The following is a 17,316-nucleotide window of genomic DNA, read 5'->3' on the forward strand; positions in this document are numbered from 1 at the left end:
GATCTCTTTCAAAGCATGTGATTTACACCATATTCCAGTAAATTGAAGCAGGCCGAGAACTTTTCATTCATTTCTCTTGTATGTCATGTGGGCCACACTTCGAGCTGTTGGTTCTCCTAGGGACAAAGCAGGAAGAATTAACTCGAGCCAGTGCTGCTTTTTATGATATGTGGTTTTGAGTTTCAGGGCAGTGGAGTGCAGTGTGAATCATGGAGGGAACCGACTGAAAAATCCTCAACCCTGTAACAAAAAGCAGATTTTTTTCCACATTTCTTCCAAGTTGTTATTTCACATGCAAGTCTGAGATACAAAATATTCTGTAAAACTGTAAGGAAGCTGCAGTAGTTCTTGCCGTTTGGGGGTTTCCCAAAGAGAATCGTGTTCAGAATGTTCCCTTTTTTGCCAAAAGATTTATTATGTGGACTGAAGGGCCCAACGAAACAGACAACACCATCTCCATTTTATTATACATGTTATTTACTGGGGTTTCCCTGAAGAAAGCTTAAGAATTCTTTCCCCATGAGTCACTGACCAAGTGATTGTTTTTTTAAAATATAAACTTTCCTTCAGCTGGTCAATTTGGAACACAGTCCTCCCATCCTCTGTTCACTTTGGGGCTGCTTTGCCTTCATCTGTAAATAATCACGTCGATAGCCAAATCGAGCGGTTTGAACATAGCCAGTTTCTTTCTGTTTAACACTCAGGTTTAAGAAATCAACAGCCTGGTCAGGCAGGATTCAGAGGACTTTCTCCTCTGAATATGACCTACATAGTTATATTTTCACTGCTTTGGCAAAATGCCTCTCCTTGGTTTAACTTCTGCTGGAATGACTGGGATGGGAAGTCGTGTTCCTTCTCACCAAGAATTGGTGGTGGTCACTATGCCCAGGTCACATTACCTTTTTACCTTTAGGAGTGGGTTAGATGATGTTGCCTTTGACTCTCGTTGTCATCTTCTTGAATAAGACACTGTAATGATTCTCCTTGCTGGTAGCTGAATTTTCTAATTAAATATTGACACCTTAACAAATATGTCAACATGACCGTTAATCAGAGTTAGCTTTTTCTCCATAAAAATAGCCCTATCATTGCAATCATCTATTCTCAAGGAACAATGTTATTTTAGAGAATATTTCTGAACCCCTTCCCACCCACTTTCCCAGTGGCTATAAGAAGCCTGCTGATGCCAGCTGAGTGGTCTAGAGTGCCTGCTAATTACCTCCTTCCACAGCTTTTGATTTTGAGCCCAACTGATGGCGCCAGAGGCTGAACCACAGTCAGATCTACAGGCCCTGATTTGCCAAATGGAATCTATGCAGTTTGTTTCCTTTCTCGCAGTGTTTTTATGATGGACTCAGCTCAAACTGGAAATAGGCTAGGAATTACTTCAGGATATTAATGGATGATGGTTTAAATTTTGAGAAAAACAGCCTTCAAAATTCTAGTTCCATTGCCCATGTATGTATGTGTGCGTTCACAAAAGGATACATATAAAAATATCACAAAATTTACTTTTATGAAAATATTGCCATTCTTTTATTTTCCACCAAATACGCTAACATCAAAGCCTTTCTGAATACTTTACATTTTATAGCCAGATAAAGGTTTTAATCCATTGTCTGTTGATGACTAATGTGTAGGGTCTCCAAATCATATGTGCATAGAATTTTTTGCTAAACTGGCATTCTTTACAAATATACTTTAGGAGTTTCCTGATAGCTCAGTGGGTTAAGGATCCAGTATTGTCATTGTGGTTTCAACCCCTGGCCCGGGAACTCCCACATGCCTCAGACGTGGCCAAAAAAAATTTTTTTAAATATATACCTCAGAAAATAAAACATTATTGTATGCATAGAGGGAATAAGAATTCCCTCTCCAAGAGATTCACAGGAGTTATCGCCTGAAACCTTAATAGCTATCTCTCCATTTGATAGAAAAGAAACACAAAACTAGTTTCATCATCTTTAAAAATGTTTGTTCCTCTAAAAGACTTTTTGGGCTGTATATTGCTTTCTCATTTAAGTTCTCTTTAGAAAGCAGAATTGATTATGCTAAAGAAAATAATGTGAGAAGACAAAACAGTTCTGAGACAACTGTGAGTTAAAGGTTTCCTAAGTGAACTAATCGCTTTTCTTCCTCTTAATTTGGCTCCAAAGGCATTTGTTGTACAGTGGTAATAAGGCAACCATTTCAAACTCTATACAGCAGAGTGAATGGAAAGTTAGCTCTCAGTTTTCTTTATTGATGGGAAGTTGGAAAACTATGCATCTTTATTTATTTATTTATTTTGCCTTTTTGGGCCATACCTGTGGCATTTGGAAGTTCCCCAGGCTAAGGGCTGAATTGGAGCTGCAGCTGCCATCCTACACCACAGCCACAGCAATGTGGCCTACAAGCCTCATCTGCAACCTACACCACAGCTTATGGCCATGCCAGATCCTTAACCCACTGAACAAGGCCAGGGATCAAACGCATGTCCTCATGGCTACTAGTCAGGTTAGTTACCACTGAGCCACAGTGGGAACTCCCAAAATTATGCATAATTTAAAGAGCAGATAATCTAAACCACACCACAAGCGCGAGCGCGCATTTCACACACACACACACACACACACACACACCCTATTAACCACTAGAATAATTCTTCCTCATCACATTTACCAAACCTTTAAGTATAGCTATGCCCACTTGGCTCACTTATTTATCCCATAGATATTTGGTTAGCATCTTCACGTGTCTAGCACAGTGCTTCATGCTGGGTATAAATCCTCAAAGATTCCCTGTTCTCAAAGAGCTCCCAGCCTAGTAGTAGGGGAGGCTGATAAGAAAGCCTTTTATGATCGCCTTTTATGATCATTGCTGTAATATGTCTGTTAGAGAGCATAGATGAGAAGTGCCTAATTATGTTTTCCTGATAAGCAAGGTTGTGGATCAGAAAATGTTTTTAAAAGGAAATGACTTTGGGGGTTCCCTTTGTGGCTCAGCAGTAACAAACCTGACTAGTATCCATGAGGACATGGGTTCAATCCCTGGCCTTGCTCAGCAGGTTAAAGGATCAGGCATTGCCTTGAGCTGTGGTATAGGTTGCAGGTGTGGCTCGGATCCCACATTGCTGTGGATGTGGCTTAGGCTGGAGGCCACAGCTCTGATTCTGCTCCTAGCCTGGGAACTTCCCTATGTCACAGGTGCAGCCCTAAACACACACACACACACACGCACACGCACACGCACACGCACACACACAAAGGAAATGACTTTTGAAATGAGTTTTGAAGGGTACAGTTAAGAATCTGAGAGAACACTGGAGAAAAGGGAGTAGATCCTGGACAGAGGAATAGTATAAGTAAAAATTCAGAGAAATGAGAGTGTGCTAGGAGAACTGAAGGCAGATAGCTATGGCTGCATGAAGTTTGAATGAAGATAAGCAGGGGAGGTAGACAGAGCACAAATCTTGCTGGGCTTTGTGTGCCATGGGCAAGAGTTTAGATTTTATCCTGAGAGCACTATGGAGTCACTGATGGAATTAAAACATGGGACCACCTTTATATTTTATAAAAATGTTATACTAAGACTGGGCACATCTGTTAAGATATAGGACTTGAGCTTAGGGAGTTGTTGCAATAGAAAATGAATGGTGAAATGGAGACAGACAGACTTCTATTTTAAACAGGGTGACAGGTTGACCAGATACCCTGATGGACACCCCAACACAATTAGAGTTAAAATGCTGAATGTAATACATAAAATGTGTTTTTAAATACATTGTCAAATGGATTGAAAAGAAAGGATTCACAGAGGCCAGAAAATAAAATGAAAGCAAGAACCCTGGGAGGTGAGCAAATTCTAGAACTGGTTTTCATTCTGAGTTTTTCACCCAAACTCTAGAGATCTTGAGTCTCTATCATGGTGGCCAAAGAAGACCTGGGGAACAAGTGTAAAGCTTAGGACATTACCATTTTGAAGGAGTCTAACAGAAGATGTCATATAGGCTGACATTACCAAAAACTGCAACCTTAGTATAATGACATAACTAAAAATAAACTCAATGTCCAGAATGGTGAAGCAAGGAAATGATCCTTTATAGACCTTGACGCTAAAGGGAAGGACAGTAATGATAATGATAAGCCTTTATAGACTATATAACTGCTAATCTGCCCTCATATGACTGTAAAGTCTGAATTGACACTACCTGTGTTGTGTGCAAAACCTCAAATACTGAATTTAATTTTCCTGGATTAGTAGTACCCTTGAGGAACTAGCGGAAGCAAAAATAAATCATCCCTGGAAAAATACAAGTTTAATCCAGATCTTAACTCCTTCAGACAGAGTTCCAAGGAAAATGAATAGTTCACTAGGAAGAAAGGAATGGCATAGGGAAAACAAGCCACTACTGAGAACCAAGAAAAACAACAGGTAGGGAAATCAGACCATTAAGAAAAGATATTGGAGTTATTAGGCACAGAAATAAATTAAAACGTTTGATATGTTTAAGAAGTAAAAGAAGCTTGTAAGTATGCACAAGAAAGATCAAGCAGATTGGTGGGGTAGGAGGAGTAACTGCTAGAAATGAAATGCAATCCTTGAAATGAAAAATTCAATCAAAAAATGCAAAGAAGCAAATGAGATACAACTGAATAAAGGATTAGTGAACTGGAAAATCTGTAGTGACATGAATACACTGACCAAAATAAAGCTCAGACCAAAATAAAACCCAAAAATTGAGATCATACATTGAGTAGGTCTGTCTAATCAGAGTTCTAGAAACAGAATGGAGAAAAGGCAGTGTTCAAAAAAACTATGGCAGAATATTCTCAGTAGCACTGTTTATACTAATGAAAATTTGGAAACAGTCTAAATCGCCATCAATAGAAGGGTAAATGAATAAATTGTAGTATATTTTCACAGTGGTGTTTTATACAGCATCCCAAACAAGTGAACTACAGTACATTTAACGGTAGGCATGAATTAGCAATATAAGTGAAAAAAGATTATACAGAGAAATTCATTCTATAAGATTAAAATAACTTATTAAAAGCAGCTCTTTAAAACCACATATAGAGATACAATAAAACAATAATAAAAGGAAAGTAAGGGAATGATGATTGTTTTCACTGATGGTTAACTTGGAGGACAGAGATGAGGATGAGTTGGTAGAAGGAAGCCTGTGAGTAGATACAGTTATTTAAAAAGTAGTAGCTTTTGTTCTGAGTAATGAATTCACAAGTGCTTATTACATTATAAAAATAACTAATTTAAAAGCTAAGTAAATAAATAAAATTGGTTCATAGACTGATCAATGATGAAAGTGTGCAATAATCCAATTCTGTATACTGGAAGTTTATTGAGGAAGATGGGAGGAGAGCGAGGAAAGAGAAAGAGAGGAGAAAGAGAGAAAAAGGCAGAGAATTTCCTAAAATTGTTGAAATCCACCAATTCTCAGATGCAGAAAACACAGCAAATCTTAAATAGAACTGAATAATGATGGTACTAAAAACACACTTCAGTACATCATAATGAAACTATAAGACAAAAAGATCTTAAAAGAGGCCAGAAGACTAGATCACCTAAAAGAAAGTGGAATTAGGTTGACTACTGATAAGTTAACATTTAAATATCATTGGATTGATAAATGGTAGAGCCAAGACTCAAGTCCATATTCTGCCAAAATTTATCACTCAGCTATATATAGAATATTTTGTTCATCATAATATTTTGTTCATCAAACCAGAAAAGTAACAGAATCAAGGAAGTTAAAAATTTGAAAAGCTGGGGGAAAACTTAGTGGTAATCTGCTTCACATATGAAAATTTCAGTAAAACTTTCATAAGTATAAGAGAGACTAGAGAGTAACATTTGTTTAATGCCTAGATTTGTGTCAGGCATTATGCTGGTGTTTTAAAAATCTCATTCAGTTCTCACAACAAATATTTATGGGTTGCAGTTCTTTTTTTTCCTTTTTGTGGTAGAAGAGACTACAGCTTGGAGAGATTAAATAACTTACCCAATTTCACAGAGCTGGCAAATGTTAAATTCAAATTCTGGGGAAGTGCAATCAGCCCTGCCCAACCTCCCCATCTTCCCAGTAGCATTTTCAGTAAATAAATCATGCAATTTGTATTAGCTAAGGTGTCAAACAGAACAATTTCTGGGTAACCTTCCAATACCACCACTCCACTCACAGTATCAAGGGCTCCTGACCCCAGAGACATGCCTAGGAAGATCAGTTCTCCCTTTGCACTTTCCCACTTAGATACTGTACCAATTTCTCTACCACATGTTCAGTTATCCATGTAAAGTATAATGACTATTATCTACGGGTGCGATGGTTTTGAATCCTGGCTCTTACACTTAGACAAATTATTGAATCCATGCGAGCCTCAGTTTCCTCGTATGCAAATTGGAAAATAACATAAACCCCTCAAGAGTTGTTGGGATGATTAAATGAGAAAATAAAGTCGATGAAGCCCTTAGTTCACTTCCTGACACTTAGAAGTCTTCAGTAAGTGATTGCTGCTGCTCTTGTTAGATCTTGTGCAGGTACAGAGACGGCTTTTATGGTCAGTGGTACTAATTTTCCCTTCCTAGTTTGCCTCAGAATAAATGAGCCATCTTTATTTAATCTGTTGTTCTAGTCTTGATAGATAGTCTTGGCCTAGTTGTCAATTTTAGATCATTTTAATAAGCAAATAATTATAAAATATCCTGTTCTGAATTTCACCTTAAGGTAGTATGCATACAATGATACATTACCAAATACCCATTTTCTAAATTAAAAAAATTTTTTTAAATTGCAAAGTTTAATCCCCTGGGTTGAATTCTCTATAATGGAATAAATGAAGACAATGTCACTAAGCTTCTAAAGAATATATATGTTATTTAGATGAGTTTGGCTAAAGAGTATTTTTGCCTTCAGGATTTATTTTTCTGAATTAAATGGTTATGCACATTTAAATGATACAATGATTTATGAAGGGGATTGCTATGCTTCTGGGAGTTAGAAACAGAAAAGCACTAAATCCACTTGTATATAAACAACTCGTCCTAAGGCCAGAAGACAAGAAAAAAAATTAAAATGAATCAGGAAACCTGTACATTATGTGATATGTGGCCACAGTATACACAAGATGCTAAATTGGTGTTGATTTCTGAAACTAAAGAAAGAAATGCCCATTTTCTCAAATTGTACAAATTTGATAAACCTAATAGGCAGAAAGTTTTATATTTTACCTTTCAACTAATCATTTTATCATTTTTTTCAAAGAAAATTATAATTGCTATTTTAGAATATCTTTCTTCTGGTTGATTAGCGACAGTTGACTTGGCATTTCTGTCCTCCTGTACGACTTTTTGGTATGGTAATAACATTGTGAAGTTCCTTATATTTTTCATACCCTTCCATCTTATCTTATTAGTGTCTTGTGTAGGTGGACTCTTCCTCCTGCTAATGACTTAATATGTTCATGAATCCAGAAAAGTAGATTTTTTTTTTCTTTTGCAAATAATATTCTGTGCCACTTTATTTATGTAGCATCCACACTTTTAGAAGATTGATTAACTATCACGGTATAAGTGGAGAGGAAGAAAAGAAGTACTTAGCTTTTGAAGAAAAATTAATATAAAAAATAATTCTCCTAGGAGCACAGCCATACTTAAAATATCTAGATTGACTATTAGACTCTCAGAGACCAGGGTATTCTAGAGGACTGATTGGAGTGGAAAAAAGCTTCAGTTCCTACTCATGTTACATTTTCTTTGAAAAAAAGAATTTTGCTCTCTTTTACACAAGATGCAATTCAAGAGATCTTTTTATATCAGCAGGGAGCTCATCTATCTGCATAGCCTCGGTACCTGACGGCTGTTAACAGCATAACAAAACACTGCTGAACAGTTCAGGATGCAGGGATAAGGAATATCATTCTATCATTCCCAACTGAAACAACATCAGAAAATGTAGGCAGCTAAATAGAATTATCCAAAATGGAGCCTGTCTGAAATTCCAAGTCTCCCGGAGACAAAAGTACTATTCACCTTTTCTTCCTTCTTAAGGCTGAAATTCATTTGCATCCACTGACATCCTTTAAATTATGACCCTCCTGGGAAAGGCCGAACCCCCTGTAGAACACTTAAAAACATTCAGTTGTTTCTGATCTGACCTATGTTGTTTGTAGTTCCCCTGACTCATATTTTAGTATCCCAGCAAAGAAAAATTGCTGCCAGAAATATAGCAAATGTTTACTATCTAGATTCTCTTGGTTTTAGGGACTTCCTGTGGCAATTTAAAAATTTTAGATATCTACTTTATGCTTGAAAGGTCATAATTCCAGAAGTCCGCCTTTTATCTGACCCTTGAGAATGATAAATCTAATCGAATTTCTTGTGCCCAGCGAAAATGCAAAATGGAAACTAGCAGGTTCCCAAAATTCAGCTACAGGGAAATGGATGGCTTTCTCCAAATATCTGTTAAAATTTTACTATAAGAAATGCTAGGATTTATTTTAAGTAAAGTTGTTTGGCAACAAGAATTTAGCACTTTCAAAGCAGCCACATGGTCTGTTACCCAGAACTCCCTTAAAGACTGCTTTGCCGAGGCTGTTCGACATCTGTCAGCATTTTCAGCATAAACCATCGGCTCAAAAAAATTCTTCAGGCTGAAACTTGATATATCAGGTCTCAGCTCAGGAGTTTTTATGTATATTCAGGAAAATAAGTTCAGCTGTTTTTAAGTTAGAGCTTTAGAAAAAAAAATCTAATATTTCAAGACTCACTTTTAGTTTATACATAGGTAAAGGAAAACAGACTTCTTCCAAACTAAAATGAATGGGAAACATCTAAACAATTTGATAGTCATGAAGTTTTCTTCACATTGTATTGCTGAAACAGGATGTCTTTATTGGAGCTATGGTGACCACATTCTTAGTAGGATGGTATATGGAACCCTGCCCGGCATTAATTCCGGAGGTCAGAATGTGCCCACCTCTTGGCAGCTGAGGATGAATGGTTTAAGCGACAAATTCCAATCCTTCAGCTTCCCAGATCATTGTACAGCCAGAGACTAATACAATAAACAGCAGTTTGCCAAGAGGGATCGTGATCCACTGGTGAATTGCGGTTTTGCACAGCTTCGACATACATTATCTTGACATCTAAAATTACTTCTCAGAGTACAGCTGTGTGTGTGATACTGGACTTCATTCCACTGAATGATCCCATGCAGTCCACTTACAACAGGAATGCACTTTTGAACCAAAAACTGTCACTACAAATCTCTTTGTGCAAGAATTCACAAAGAGTTCCAGTTTATTGGTTTGCAAGGATTTGCCTATGAAGGTAAAGAGATTGTATCTTAAATGTGTTATTGCTTACAAGATGGAAAAGTCATTTCAGTGAATGAACTCTTGATATGAATATTTTTAATTGGCTATTTGTAATGTGAAATTTTTTTCTTTTTATATGAATATTAACTGAAAATAGAAAGTCAAGGAATGAGCCATCCTTCAAGATACCAGTCCTCTGCACCAGGGTCAGTGTTGCAGAAATGTTTTGAATTAAAGATTCCTTAAGCCACTACAGCATAACCACCAGGAAGAAAACCTCAAAAACAAACAAAACTGTACCAAAACTGAGTATAGAGTATATATATATATATATACACACACATATATATATATACACACACACAATCTCACACACACACACACACACACACACACACACATATCCCCCCTGCCCTAATCACAGAGTCTTCTATTCCAATAGAATTTGCTTCCCCATGGAGATGGGAAAATGCCCCAGTTTTTTGGACTGATTTGTGGTTATTTAACACTGAACTTAGAGCTTTGAAAGCTGAATTTCAATTCTAGCACTTAAACTTATATTGTTTGCCCTTTGAAAAATTATGCATCTTTTTGGCTCTTAATTTCTGAAAAAGGAGATAAGCCTACCTATGTTACAAGTTTGGTCAAAACCTCAAAACAAATTATGTGAGTAAAATAATTTCAAAATTGTATACCTCACATTTATACAAAGTACATATCCACATTTCTACAAATAGTACATAGTATTGTTACTAGCATCAGAGGAAACTAGAAATCTAAATTACGTGGAACCCAAATAAAATTTGACAGACGAATGGTGGTTAGGATGTAAATTGCTTTTAGTATCAACCTTTGATTTACTTACTCATGGTTTACAAAAATCTTTTGTAAGGATCAATAACATTGTGAAATAGCTAATAACAGATCAACACATAGTAGTAGCAATACACAATGTGTTGACGTGTGTGTCTGTGGTATATATAACATTTTTGCTATAGAATACTCTGAGGAGGAAGAGAAGATAGCATCAATCAAAGCTCTCCAATGGTTATTATTTTTAAACTCTACTAATCTTAGGATCATTTTGAAAGACATGTGAACTTTGATTTCCAGCAGTATTTTAGACTAGTCAACTTGATTTCAGAACATCCGGAAATATCAAGAACAGTGTGAAAAGTGCTCTTTTTTATTCCTGATTGAGCTCCTAAGAAATGTGAGAAAACCCTGGGGTGAAGAAATGAAGAGGAGCCTGGAAAGCAGAGGGTAGAGCCTGTGGTGAACCTACAGCTGTCCATGAGGCATTTGCCATTACTGTACCCAAACTTGGGGTTTACATAATCGTATTGGGATAGAAGAACAGCCTTCACCCAGAACCAATTGGAAAATTGAAACCAAGACCCAGGCAGTTAGCAGGGCCCTCAAAGAGATACACCTTCAATGAAATGGTAGATCAGGAAAAATCTATTTGTCAGTAATCTCAGCCTGGGTTCTGGGTCAAAGGAAAGAATATTCTTTTTTGAGAATCCATTTTATCACTGTCATGTGATTTAGAGTTTGAATGTGTACAATTTGCATAGTCAAGCAGAACAAAAGCTGAGAAATTAACTTACAGTGGACCCAGGTTGGAAGCAGTTCTGGGAGCCTGTAGAAACATAAATATTCTCCAGAAGAACATGTCCTCACATCACACCTAATAGGATTCACACAAATAAAAAAATATATAAATACACAATCCAGCATTTGAAAGGAAGCCATCATAAATGAATCAAGAGAATAACAAACTGCAGAAAGGATGCTGAACTATGTTTAAAATGTTTAAAGAAATAAAAAAGCAAGTCACAAACTTGAGAAAGGAACACCTTTTTAAAAAAAGACTGCATATTTTTAAAAGAACCAAATAGATGTATTAGAAATGAAAAATGCAATTATTGAAATTAAAATTTTATGAACAGATTAAACAGTTGATGAGACTAAGTAAAATGGATTGTATACAGTGGTACGCTGATAACTGTTTAATAAGTAGCTCTCCGGGGGGTGGGAAAAAAACCCTGTTATGAGCTTTTACCAATTTCCATGGTATACCTACTCCCACCATGGCCCATTTTAATCTGCCAGTGTGACGACAGTGAATGCAGACTTGGGAAGAGATAGCCAAGTGGGTTGCCATAAGCTACTACGAGCCAGTTTCGATGTACAACTGGATGTATAACTGGATAAGTTATGTGGAATATAGCACAGAGAGGCAGAGAAATAGGAAATGTGTATAAGACATAAGGGATAGCATGAGAAAGTCTGACTTAACTGTAATCATTAATGTAATTCATACATTCTAACGTGTATGGGCACCACAGAAAACATGCAGAAACACATTGTCATGAAATTACAGAACACCAAAGACAAAGAGACCATGTCAGAAACATCCAGATAAAAAAGAGAGATCAACTTCCAAAGAACAAGAGTTAAGACTTCTTAAGAGCAACAATGGAAACAAGAAATAATAGATTACTCTTCAAAGTACAGAGAGAAACACAGTTAATCTTTTAGAACTAAGTAACCTAATTATGTTAAATAAATATTATTGTTATTATTATTTAATTTTAGTTTAAAGCAAAGGTATAATAGGAGTTCCCAAGTGGCACAGCAGGTTGAGGATCCAGCATTGTCACTACAATGGCTTGGGTCACTGCTATGCTGTGGGTTCAACCCCTGGCCCCAAAACTTTTACCTGTCATGGGTATGGCCAAAAAAAAAGAAAAAGAAAAAGCACAAAGTGAAGGTTTAATAAAGGCATTTCAAACAACAAAAGCAGAGTTTATCACCAATAGATACACACAAAAGAAACTTCTTAAAGAGGTATTTTAGGAGAAGGAAAATTATTCAGAAGGAATATGGGCAAAGGAATAGGTAAACATTGAGGTAAACCTAAGCTGACATAAAAACAGCAATAATAATAATGTCTGGTAATTAAAAGCCATGTTAACAGTGAGTTTTATTTTCCCACAAATGCTAAACAGCTTTTTATTCTACCACTTAGAAGTTTTAATCATCTTTTGTTTACTTTTGACATGAAAAATCAGGAAAAAAAATGTTAAACATTGTGGTAAAAGATTTACTTGTTTTCGTCCAAGTTACACTTTGCTAAAAACATACTAACTCTTTGGGTAGGTTTTTAATTTGTGATAAAAGATCCATAGAACACTCTCTTTTATACTCTCCCACTACTCTGTAGATGGTCTCCAACTTAACGATGGTTCTCTTACGATTTCTTAGGATGGTGAAAAAGCAAAACACATTCAGTGGACACAGTGCCTTGAATTTTGAAGTTTGATCTTTTCCTGCATTAGCAATATGAAATTATAATACGCTCTTGATGCTGGAGCCCCAGAATCATGAGATTGAACAACTCACACACTTATAAGCATTCCACACTCAAACAGCTATTCTGTCTTTCACTTTCAGTACAGTATTCAATAAATTCATGAGATACTCAACACTTTATTATAAATTAGGCTTTGTGTTAGAAAATTTTGCCCAACTGTAGGCTAATGTAAGTGTTCTGAGCACATTTAAGGTAGACTAGGCTAAACTGTCATGTTGGTAAGTTAGGTGTATTAAGTGCCTTTTCAACTTAGAATATTTTCGACTTATAATAAGTTTGTCAGGAAGTAACTCCATTGTAAGTCAAGGAAGATCTGCACTTCACTTCTGACGCCAGATGTGTGGGTTTTCCACACATTAAGCAATTCTGTGACACCAGCTGGGTGTCCTACAATTTAACTCAACTCTGACATTATCTACCTGGAAATGGTATCAGATTCCACAAGTTAAGGGCTCAGTTTCCCAAGACTGCTCTCCTTCCTCCACCTTGCACCCCCCAGATGCCAATCAAAAGTCCAAGTTGTCACCTGCTGTATAGATCACAAGTTTCCACAAATCCGTACTCCCATTAGATAATTTGTTAGAGAGGTTCACAGAATTCAGAAACACTTTACTTACTAGATTACTGGCGGGGGGCAGGGGGGTATTGTGTTTTGGTATAAAAGGCTATAACTTAAGAACAGCCAGATGGAAGAGTTGCATAGGGCAAGGTTCGGGGAAAGGGTTCAGAGCTTCCATGCGTTCCCTGGGTGAGCCACAAGGTTGTTTCCACTGATAACCAGTGAAAAACTCCTTAAAAGTTTTACAGAAAGTCCTTAGGAGCTTTACAAAGGTCAGGTGAAGTTGAAAGGGATTTGTTATGAATAACAAAAGGCACCTTTGTAGCTCTTAACGCATTGGAAATTCCTAAAGTTTTAGGAGCTATACCAAGAAGGAGACTAAAACCAATTGAGTATTTCTTATAAGTCATAATATCACAACACTTCCAATTTAAATGGATATATATTTATTTATAGCTGATTGATCTTTGGCAATCAACTTTGTTAGTCCTATGTCATTATCTAGAAAGGATTTTCAATTTAGGGTGAACTGGGAAAAACACTATACTTTATTGGAAGTTGAGAGCCTTTGTTTCTTCCTACCCACATGCTGGTGACTTTACCACTATGAGAGTTATGTACACACTCTACTCACACAAAAAAAAGAAGGGTTATTTAATTCTAGTCTCCAATAAAAGGATCAGGGCTCCTTGGGGAAATTACAGGACTGGAGCAGAGAAAGTACAAAATGAGCCTGGAATAGGTATGGTGCCAGAAAGTAAGTTCTCAGAAAATGATGGGGAACATCTTAAGGATATGGGGGCAACTTGAAGGGGGTTTCCGGTGACTAAATGTGGGATAATTTCAGCAAAAGAATAATGATAGTAATGGATTATAACCTGTAGAATCCATACTTACATAAATAAATAATTGAATAAATAATCAAGTGAAAGGGTATGGAAAACTCTTTCTTACAATACAATTCCACGTAATATATTTATAAGATAGAAAATCATCCTTTGCAAAACACCGCAATAATAACGGATTCTCTCTAGAATCATCAATGGATGCTCAAGTTAGTAGGTGAAAGTATGGTGAGAAACAGGATATTTACCCACAAAATAGCCTCAAAATATCACCCCAAGATACTGATTCCAAAAATACAAAACCAGAAACCTTGCAGTAGAGAAACCTGGTAGATGCCTTCTTAACCAAGCGCTCAAAGTTAACCTTACTAGTAACAGATAGATCACCAGCACATGTCTCCTGATATAATGCACTGAGGAGGATGTCTCACTTAGGTGGCTTTCTTGACAGAAATATATAACCTGCATTAATAATGAAGAAAGCTCAGGCAAACTCAAATTGAGAGATACTCTGCAAAATTACTAGTCAATATTCTTCAAAATTTCCTGACTGACTGTGGTTGTGTGGTTTCTTAAGATGTTAACATTTAAGGAAGCTAAGTGAAGAGTATATAGGAATTGATTAATTTTGCAATCTTTTTATATGAGTGTAACTATTTCAAGAAGAAAATTTGTTTAAAAACCAAAGATAGGGTTAAGCTAGTTTCCCAAGTCCTCTCCAACCTCTCTCATTCTCAGAAAGGCCATTTATTAGGTACCTCCTCTCCCAGCTCTATCCAGAGACATCTGTGCATGGCTTAGGTAGAAGGGGGCCAAGTGCAAGGCTAAAAAGGAAGGAAGCAGTTTAAGTCTGAAGCACAAGGTCCCTACTGTGTTGACTCAGCATGGTAGAGGCTATTAAAATGCCATCTTTTTCTCCCTCCCACTCCTCTCTCTCTTCCTCTACCTCCATACTCCACATCCCAGACTGCTTTTAATCCTATTGGGAGGATGTACAGGGAGAAAGAGAGAAAAAATAATGAATGGCTGTATTCCTTGGCACATGAATAACAGTTTCCCTTTTGGGGCTTCAAGAATAAAAAATGAGAGGCTTTTAATCTTGCTAACTTGTGCGAGTGTGTGTGTGTGTATGTGTGTGTGCGTGTATACACATGTGTAGATAAAAATGTAAATTACCACTGTGGGAAGAATAATGCTGATTTTCAGAATCTACTGAAGTGAAAGAAAGCATTATTCCAGAATGAGGTGTGTTAGAGGCCAGTGGGAAAAGGAACAGCAGATGATTTTGTTTAGAGCTGGGTGAATTAGGAAATACCCTTTTCATGGCTAACTCTAAAGAGATGAGCTGTTGTTGCCAAGATGTGTTTATCAAATGTCTGGGCCATCTCACAGGATATGAAATTTGGTTTAGCCATGTACAATAGCTCTGTATTTTTTCTTTAGCCTAATCTCAGCAAGACTCACAGTCAGCTGCCTCCCACCAGAATACAACAGCAACAAGGACAACAAAACCGGATGAAAACAGCAGAGTAAATGTTGACAGGAAGCGTGTCGCGATCCAGCATTGCTTTTTAGAAAGAATCTCTCAGTTTGATCGTTCTCATAAGCGAACTCCAGACGGCTTTTCTTAGGATAAAATAAATTGAAGTGAGAAGAGAATATTGCCGTTGGTAATTCCTTCTACTTAAGAAAAAAAAAAAAGCAGGCAAAATTTTCATGTTCCTGTTGACTCCCTCATGGGTCCAACAAGCTATGGAAATGGTGCGAGGCAAAGCCACAGATAGAATATTCAGGTGTGAATTCAGACCACATGCCTCACTACTTGTGCTTCTTGCTGGAGCAGCTTGTTTTCAGTGAGCTGGCCTCCTTCTGGTTAATCGCTTGGCCGGTGAGATTCCACCAGCTTGCCTCTCTTGTGACTCTGACCGAGCCTTGGGGCATCGTTGAATTTATATTAAAAATCAGTTGGGCATCTGTGCGCACACACACACACACACACACACACACACACCCTCACTCTCTCTCTCTCTCTCACACACACACACACACACACTTAATAAGCATCCAGTTGTGCGCTTCCCTCTATAGTGATGGCGCTGCTGGCTGTTTGTGTGTTGTTTTTGGCTTTGAGGTCTGAGAGACCAGCCAGCCGTTGTGTAAGCACAGTCTGTCTGAATTGCTTCAGGGCTAACTGCCTTCTTAGAAGTCCTCTCGCTTGCTGTTCATTATTTTGCCAGCAAACTGTTACTATTGTTAATTTAAGATACCTCAATCTACCTTTTCTGTACCATATGATGGTGAAGTATAGAAAAGAGTAGTCTTTTTAAAATACAAGCTTATTTTTGGTCTTCATTTCTATAACTTGGGATAGGGGTTTTAAGTCAGTGTAGGACTTAACAAATTTGCTAAATTTAATACAGAATTTAGGGCTGGGGTTAATACTAAACTTCTGCTCGTGCTGTTCTAAAAACTTCTGGTGTGTGTGCCTTTTTATTTTTTGCACATCATACAGTCTATTCAGAAAAAAAATTTTTTGAAAAACACATTAAGTAGCTCTTGGCAGAAGGTCAAAACCAGCATTGCAGGGAAGGTATTTAAAAGTCTTTTAAGTGTGGCTATTTGTATAAGCAATAACCGAACATTTCTTATGACTAGGGAGGACTATTTTCACAATCTTTCATGGAAATATTTCTAGACGATTTTTGTGGCTCTTTTCCTTGAGCTCATTTATTTGCTTTTGCTTTAGAACAGAGCATTTTAATGAGGAGTTTTATGAGCCTAACCTGCGTTCTGCAAGCTCCACATGACTGGATTCCTGTTACACATAACCTTTGCCCTATTTTCCGTTAAAACACAAGACTTTCCTATAATCAACTTTGTACTAAGACCTTGGAAGAAAGAATGCAACAGACACTTCAGTCTACTATTTAGCTCCCTAAAAGTAATATGTTGTTAAAATATTTGTTGTTCCTTGTTTTAAAAATTATACAAACTAATAGTTTAATCACAAATTTTGTCCTCTTTTTTTGAAGATGCTTATATCCTCATCTGTTCCATACCTTTACCTAGTCCAATCTCACCATATCCATCTGAGAAATACCTTATTTAGCCTGTCTTTATAATCCACTGAAGCAGGTACAAAGGCAAGATGAACCCCAAATCATTTAGGAATCATTAGGAACTTTGAAAAAAATAATCGGCATGGTGTTTTTCAAGCTG

The 17,316-nt window shown here is 37.0% G+C and overlaps 1 protein-coding gene across 27 annotated transcripts in view; it reads left to right on the plus strand.

Moving 5' to 3' along the window:
- The window catches only part of DNM3 (dynamin 3), a 542,852-nt gene that overhangs the window by 465,211 nt on the left and 60,325 nt on the right, over positions 1-17,316 (plus strand). The window lies entirely within an intron of this gene.

This window comes from Sus scrofa, chromosome 9 (genome assembly GCF_054392235.1).
Source record: "Sus scrofa isolate SSC_HxYL_T2T_F1_AM1 chromosome 9, Sscrofa_HxYL_maternal_Yorkshire_Landrace_v2.0, whole genome shotgun sequence".
NCBI lineage: Eukaryota > Metazoa > Chordata > Mammalia > Artiodactyla > Suidae > Sus > Sus scrofa.